Consider the following 9,063-nt stretch of genomic DNA (forward strand, 5'->3'; position numbering starts at 1 on the left):
TAGGCTCCCTAAATTATGTTCGGCTGGTCATTAGACTCCCTAAATTATGTTCGGCTGATCATTAGGCTTCCTAAATTATGTCCGGCTGGTCATTAGACTCCCTAAATTATGTTCGGCTGATCATTAGGCTACCTAAATTATGTTCGACTGATCATTAGGCTCCCTAAATTATGTTCGGCTGATCATTAGGCTCCCTAAATTATGTTCGGCTGATCATTAGGCTCCCTAAATTATGTTCGGCTGGTCATTAGGCTCACTAAATTATGTTCGGCTGGTTATTAGGCTCGTAATCGTAATTTTTAAAGGTTGAATGTTTTTAAGGTTGTTGATTAAATATGACATTCAAAGTTTGTCCAAAAACGGGTAATATTTGCACTATATGAATATCTGAACTGATCTTAATTTATAATAAAATAAGGGATGAAAGTTCATATGGGGTTTCAACATTTTTGAAGCCAGAACGATGAAACTATCTATTTTGTTTAGATTATAAAACATTTAATGCTATTCGAGAGCAGTACTCCACGCGGACGAAGTCGCGAACACAGTGTATAACATTAGTACATAATAAATACAATACAATTTAAACTTTTTACGTTTTTAAAACTTGTAATGGCGGTATAAACTAACAATAGAATTTATTGGCGAGTGGCGACGGATATTGAGTGTAAATTATATATAAATCCACAATGAGTGATAGATATTGTACGGCACTATCGGCGTCCCAGTTCCCATACTGCTGTACTAACCGCTGTGGGTGTTGACGTAGTGATGTGATGTGTGTTTTATTAACGATATCGATAATTATATATTGTGTAATTTTAAGGTTAAACATAAAATTAATAATTTAAGTAACAAATTAACAAATTTTATTAAAAGTAAATACATATTATGGGTCGAATATTTGTGTAGCGGATAAAAATAGAGCTAATGACCTTAAAACGATTGAATAGATCTTTATAAATTGTAGTTAAGAACCATCTCGACTACGTTAGTTTTCATACACATAAATCACAAAAAAAAAAGAATCATAATCGATCTGTTTATTTAGGACTCAAGCTTGTTGGAAAATAGATTTCTATATATTATATTATAATATTATTTAGTATTATAGCAAATCCACTGTCTACTTCTATTTGCCTATGACTGAACTTGCTTTTCAACGATTTGATACAATTTCCAATAGTTTAAAGAAATATCCACCGGAATCTTGTCAAAATATCTATAATTTCTAACATTCGGATTTTATTTACTTACTCACGACTTAAATATCAATAATAACATCTTGTCAGTTCTTCTCATCCCGAAATCACTCCGAACTATGTAATATTATGTTATCTGTGCTCCGAACTGACGCTAGATTTGACATATCATAAGAGTCAGTAATAGACCTAAAATAATAAAGATATTTTGATTTGATTTGATTTAAATAATTTACCATCATTATGAAATATCGATAATACAAAAATCAATTACCGCAACACTATTACAAAATGGCTAACGATAAACATAATACCGTTTTAAATGCCAATACGTATCGCTGCAAGTACTTAAATACATGCGCGTTAGCAATAATTGTTTTGCATTGATTTGACTTATTTATTATTCTATACGCAGCAGTCCACAATAATGTCAATGTAAATCAGCCCTTATGTGTACCAAATTTAAATACGGACCTCTAGGTAACTTTCGTCAAATGTGAATAATAAATGTTCAATTGGTAGGTTATCAAAACATACAAAAATTAAAAATAAAAACGTCGCGTTTTGAATACAGAACGAATTTTATTCAGTATTATGTCTTTTAATCTGCAAAACAAAAATTAAATCAATAAAAATCGATATTACCAAAACCATTCAAACTATAACGACAAATTTTAACATTTTAATTTTATTTCTAAAAACTCCCGTACTGATATTAATTCCCGCTATTCTCATAGCTCTATGTGTACATTTCCTTAGATGCAGTAAAAACGCGCCATAAAAATTTGGTTGTGCTAGTCTGTGCGAGCAATTTATTTCTTTTTTTGAATGTTCAAATCAAACCCACAGATTCAATAAGACTATAGATTGGTTGAATGGACATTATATAAAGCTGTATAGTGATTAAATTGTTAACGATAACGGATTTAATGATTTACTGTTAGAAACCAAAAAGGCAAGACTACGTCTCACACGAGCTGATTCACAGGATTGACTAATATAAAATCTACGTATAAGGATTGGTGAAAGTAGAAGAGAATATATTTTGTTAAAATAACATCTATTAAAGAAAACTAGACCACTCAAATGCATTTTTTTTATTTTTAGAATTAGATACCACGACAAATTTTTTGTTTCTTTCAATTCTACTTACCAACTTATGCAATTAGGTATTTTGTACCTGTACCTACGTACTGTAAAACTGTATTGTACCTACGTACTGGGAATATAAACAACTAAAATTAACAACTTAAAATTTTGTTTATTAACTGTTCATTTTTCTGTTTATTTGTGAACCGAATAAAACAAAATCTAGATCGAAATTTTTAATTTAAGCTTACAACAGATATTTAATGGAAACCGTTATTTTGACTAAAGAGAACTAGACCACTCATTTTTTTTAGTTTTTTAGAATTAGATCAATTTTTTTTGTTTCTGATGCAATTCTCTTACACATTCATACAATTACTAGAATTAGCGCTCACGTATAAGGATTGGTGAAAGTAGAAGAGAATATAAACGGACAAAATATCTTGTTTTATATTCATTACACATGGTATCCGAATAATAGTTCTTATGAAATGTCTACCATTTACAGAGATTCAGCAGTTACATTTTTCTTATGCAATTATAACGAGATATCATTAAAAAAATTACAAAAATATAATGTTATGTCTTCATACTTATAACAATAATCCATCCATAATAATAAAATGCGAAAGTGTGTCAATCTGTTCATTACACTTTAATGACTAAACGGTTGAACTGATCTTAATCATATTTCACTTGCAGATAGACTCACAAGGCCGAACCTATGCTACCTTTTATTATAGACAAAGTCGTGTGTAAAATCTAATATTTTCTTTACATAAAAAACAAAGTCCCTCACGATGTCTGTACGTCTATATCATTTAAAATACGCAATGAATTATAATACAGAATTCATTAATAGATAGAGTGATTCAAGAGGAAGGTGCACACGGTGGTCTAGTTTAGCACTACGCTTTACTTCTGAGGGTCGCGAGTTCGATTCCTCACACGTGCAAACACTTGTATTCATTCATGATTGATTGTTTGTAGGTCTGGGTGTTTTCTACATACCTATATTATGTACTATCTGTTCCCGCGACTTCGTCCGCGTTGAATTTACTTTATATTTCTAAAATAAAAGTAGCCTAAGTTACTCCTTATTACATCAGCTATCTACCAAAAAAAGTCAAATCCAAACCGTCAAAATCGGTCCAGCCATTTCAGAGATTAGCCGGAACAAACAGACCGACAGACAGACAGACAAAAATTATAAAAAATGTTATTTTGGTACCGTATATATACCAAATAACATTTTATATATTCATAAGCATGTAATAAAAAACGGTTACTTCAATATTACAAACAGACACTCCAATTTTATTTATATGTATAGATGTATAGATATGTGTATGTATAACAGATGCATCTAAGTATTTACATCAGTTGTCTAGTACCCCAACACAATATCTGCTTAACTTGGGACTGGATGACGTTCTGTGAATTGTCCAGGGTTATCACTACATAGTATAAAACAAAGTCGCTGTCGCTGTCTGTCCGTCCCTATGAATACTTAATCTTTAAAACTACGCAACGGATTTTGAAGCGGTTTTTTTTTTAATAGATAGAGTGATTCTAGAGGAGGGTTTATATATATAATACATATACACCTTGCGAAGCCGGGGCGAGTAAGTAGCTAGTTATAGAATAAAAATTAAGATTTGTAAACCGACATAGGGACGGGTCGCTATCATAAAAGTATATATGAGGTCGGGATCTACAAAACATTATAACCTTCATTTCTAATAATATGTTTTTTTGTTAACCAATCATAAATAAGTGGTATAAAATATAGGATAATTTCAATAATATACATCCTGTATTAAACTAATGTATCCAATAAATCTCGTAGCAACAAGCAATTTAGTAATTACTTGGTTTATTTCTCGCAAACATTATATAATTGAGATGAGTAGGTTGTTTTTACACTTTGTTAATAATATACTCTAAGTAAATAATACTAGGGTTCATAATTAATTAACAAAACGGCACATATTCGATATAATACTCTAAGCAAATAATATTAAGGTTCACAATTAATTAACAAAAGAGTATGCGTCATGTCAACAATATGATAGTATGTGTAATTTATTTATTTGTTTATTTAATCAACACAATATAAACTTACAGCTAATTGCCAACACGTTTATAATTTGAAATTATTAAACTTAACTATACAATTAACTATATAATGACAAAAACGTTCCTATTTTATTAATTATAGTAATGTTTATATGTCTATTCATTCTATCTTGCGCCATCCACCACCTTCTGTCTTTTCTCCTCTACCCAAAGGTTGTCTGGAAAAAATCGCTTTAGCGATAAGACCGCCTTTTGTACCTAGCCTACCTTTCTGTATACTATGAATATTGTTTTTTTTTGTATTTTTTAAGGTGCAATAAAGAGTTATAAATAAATTTAAAAAAATGTTTTTTTTTAGTCATTAATTTATGAGATGCATAATTTAAAACAATGTTAGCAGTCTATACTCCTCTATATATAAACTATAAGAATACGAAATTTCACATTCCTCCGTCTGAGCAGTTTTATTAAAAACGGATACAAAGTCTTTGCTTCACTTATCTAAATATATATAACTCAAAGGTGACTGATTGACATAGTGATCTATCAACGCACAGTCCACACCACTGGACGGATCGGGCTGAAATTTGGCATGCAGATAGATGTTATGACGTAGGCATCCGCTAAGAAAGGATTTTGATTAATTCTACCTTCAAGGAGATAAAATAGGGGATGGAAGTTTGTATGAAACTTTGTCAATTTTGTCAACCGATCGGGCTGAGACTTTGAATGCATAAAGCTACTATGACGTAAGCATCCCCTAAGAAAGGATTTTGATAAATTCGACCCATAAGGGAATAAATTAACGTGAGCGAATCCGCGGGCAAAAGCTAGTTAATATATAGATACTGTACATTTAGAACGTTAGTCATCTCTCAGTTTTTTTTTAATAGATGATAATGAATGAATTTTAATGGAATTGTTAACCCGCCTGCGTTGACGACTTACGGTGGCCGGGCACTATATCCGTGGAGGATTATAAGATGAGCATGAGGTCAGGGCAGTTAGCCCATCGTGGCACATTCACCAGGAATTTAATGATGGTTTCCAGGGGGAACCCCGTGGAGGTCAACCTGACATGCTAAACTTGCGTATTTATTTATAACTGTTTTAAAGAGCTGTATTACTTTACTCACATACATTAGATCTGGAAAAATACTTTAATCAAAAAAGTAAAAAATTAAAAATACTTTAAACGCGCTCAAATTATGATTAAAAAAAAAATCAGTTAAATGTGGAGGCACATGCAGTTGCTACTATTATCACTTTAGTAGTGGAGCTCCAGTTAAAGATAATCTATACATATAAATAAAATTGGAGTGTCTGTTTATAATATTGAAATAACCGTTTTTTACTACATGCATATGAATAAGAATACGGTACGTACACTAAACTAACATTTTTTACAATTTTTATCTGTCTGTCTGTCTGTCTGTTTGTTCCGGCTAATCCCTGTAATGGCTGGACCTATTTTGACGGGGCTTTTATTAGCAAATAGCTAATGTAATAAGGAGTAATTTAGGCTACATTTATTTTAGAAAATAAAGTTAAATTCCACACGAAGTCGCGAGTACAGGTAGTATAATATATATGGATATGTATGAAATCAAGTCAGTTAGTCCATCCATATCATAACTAATAATGTTATCAAAATACTAATTATAGCATTAGTATTTTGATCAAAAACACTACCTAACATCGAATCAAAAAATCGAATGGTGTCATCATTCACACATCATTATTAACAATTATATTCCCGTTATTGCCACCGATTTCAAGACCACGTGCAGATGCTTTTATGTTTATTTGCTCTGTGGCATTAACGGTATCTTCACAAGGGTGCAGAGCCGGTAAGCGCCACATGTATAACCTGTCGAGTGACTACGCAGGTTGTAACCAGGGCCGGATTAAACATATCGGGGCCTCTTGGCAATACAATTCTCGCATGATTCTAGATCCATTCTAGAAATAATATTTTTTCAAATAAACTTAATATTAGCACTTTTGTGGAGTCCAGCAGTGGACGTCTTCCGGGCTGAGATGATGAAGCACTTTTGAACAGTCACATTTTTTATTCTACCACTTATTCGGTATGCAGACTGATCAAGAAACTTCTGTGTTGCTCGCTTAAATAAATGTTCTAAGTATACACACATTAACAAGGGTTAGGCATGCAACAATCCACTTAGAAACCGCTATGCATTCAATCTTTGTGCAATCAGATAATATTGTCATCGCTGTGAAAATTTTAAGTTAGATTTTCTCTACAAAAATATTTTTATATTCAGAAGCAATTTTAATTTCTTTCGAGCGTTCGTGGGGCCCCTTGGCGATGTGGGCCCTAGGCTTACTCTGCATAATCCTTAATCCGTCCCTGGACGTACCTACCAGTTTGTACGTCTGTCGTGTTTATTCTCCGCTATAACAGTGTACTAATTGCAAGAGATACGCAAATCGAGACTGTTACTCAACTGCATTTTTAATGTGGGAAATATTTGAAACGTTTCGAGCCTGCTACAAAGCTTAAAAAAAATGTCAATTCGTTGCTTTCTGCGTGTTTGTTTACGCGATCCTTTTACTAATTACTATTCGCCCCGGCTTTGCCCGAGTGTACATGTATTATACATATAAACCTTCCTCTGGAATCACACTATCAATGAAAGAAACCGCTTCAAAATCCGTTGCGTAGTTTTAAAGATTTAAGCATACATAGAAACGGACAGACAGCGACCGCGAATTTGTTATATATTATGTAATGACGTAGTCTTTATTATTTTTCAGTCTTTATAATTATTATTTATACATAAAGGCACTCTAAAAGATCCTCTAGATCTTTTAGAATAGTCCCTTATCGTGGAAAAGTGAGAGAAAGTCGTTTACGAAGCGCTCAAGATACCAAACTCGACCAGAGGAAGGGGCAGGTCACACGGTGGAACTTGGTGGAACAATATTAAGAAGCAGATGGACCAGGACAACCTGAATACAGACATCCCAGAACAGAATAGAATAGAAAATAATTTATTCAAATAAACTTAATTTAAGCACTTTTGAATAGTCACAACAATTTTTTTTAGTATACCATTCATTCGGTAAACTGTCTCTTCACAAGAAGAACGAGTAAGCAACTTGTGTGTTGCTCTTTTAAAATGTGATGTTTCGACTAGTAAAATGTGAACTTACAAGGATTATTTGTAAGTTCACATTTTACAAGTCGAAACGTATGAATACAAACTACCAACCAGCACTAATTTATTAGGGTCAAATATAAAAACACAATAAGATTAAATCAGTCGTAGTGATAAGAGCAGACCAGTCCCTACAAGCAGCATTCGTTCATGAGTATGACGGATGAACAACAGAGTTCTCTGGCGCAGATATACAGGGAGACACGACCCAGATAAACTGGGAATATGGGTTGGACAGAGAGATTCATTCATTATTTTATCCTTATAAACATAACGGTACCTGAAAGTAACTACCGTAATTACATACCTATTGATAAAAACATCGAGTAGAAAAATAATACAGTAACCTTTTTTGAAGTCGGACTACAATAGACGTTAACACTGGTTTTACATTCTACCTTTAGATTAAAAACAATCACACATCTCTGTAAGTTTGCATCTGGACCATAACCCAGAAAAGCATTGCGTATTAGAGGCATTACTAGAAAAAAATGACATGTATTAGTGTCAACTGCGTTACTATAGCATACAGTTATATAAACATCTAGCTGTTGTCGGCGGTTTTACTCGGTTTTACTCTATTTAGTTTCAATGGAATGGCGGCCGTATTCCGTTCCTTCCATCTATATCACTTCCCTTTTCTAGTCAACATATTGTTCGTTCTTCTTGTGATGAGACAGCTTTCCGAACGAGTGGTAGATAAAAATCGAATTGTTGACTGTTCAAAAGTGCTTAAATTAAGTTTATTTGAATAAATGATTTTCTATTCTATTCTATTGTTATTTATTTTTCAGCCTCAATGTAAAAATACGGGATTATAAGTTTCACGTGTCTCCATTCGTGTGTATGTGGTATCGTAGCTCCTAAACGAATCTACACATTGTGACGATTGTAAAGCGGTATTTTATTTGTAAGCTGACATGATCTATATGGCTCTTGACCAGTATATATAATTTTCAATTTTAAAATTAATCGCGTAGAGTCCATTTTTTTCTGTCCTGTATATATAACCTTCTTTAAAGTTGGGAATTATGTAAAATAAATAAAGAGTATACTTCCGGAGGTTCGAGCAAACAAATAAACACGTAAAAACATTTATGATAAAATGTCAAAACATCTCAACAGTCTTTTACTCAGAAATAAGTAGTAACAAAGTTTTTGTAATCTGTAACATTCTGTAATCGAGATTATTGCATGTAATTGTGCACAATTAGAGCGTCGCGAAAGCAATAACGGTCACCGTCCACCGTCCACTGTCACCGTTCAGTAGTCAGTGACCTTGCTACCTGGGAATAACTACTAGAAGCCCGATTTATATAATAGGATTCTATTCATATAAACCAACATGTTTTGAAGTTATAATTTATATTAATTTATTAATACCCACTAGAATTAATAAATAAATATTAATTATTTCAATATATATTAATTAATTATTTTGACAGCCTCGGTGGTCTAGTGGTTTAGTATACCGCTTTACTATCCGATGGTCGCGGGTTCGATTCCTC

Source organism: Achroia grisella, unplaced genomic scaffold (genome assembly GCF_030625045.1).
Source record: "Achroia grisella isolate CSIRO2021 unplaced genomic scaffold, CSIRO_AGI_Agris_v1 utg319, whole genome shotgun sequence".
NCBI classification, from domain to species: domain Eukaryota; kingdom Metazoa; phylum Arthropoda; class Insecta; order Lepidoptera; family Pyralidae; genus Achroia; species Achroia grisella.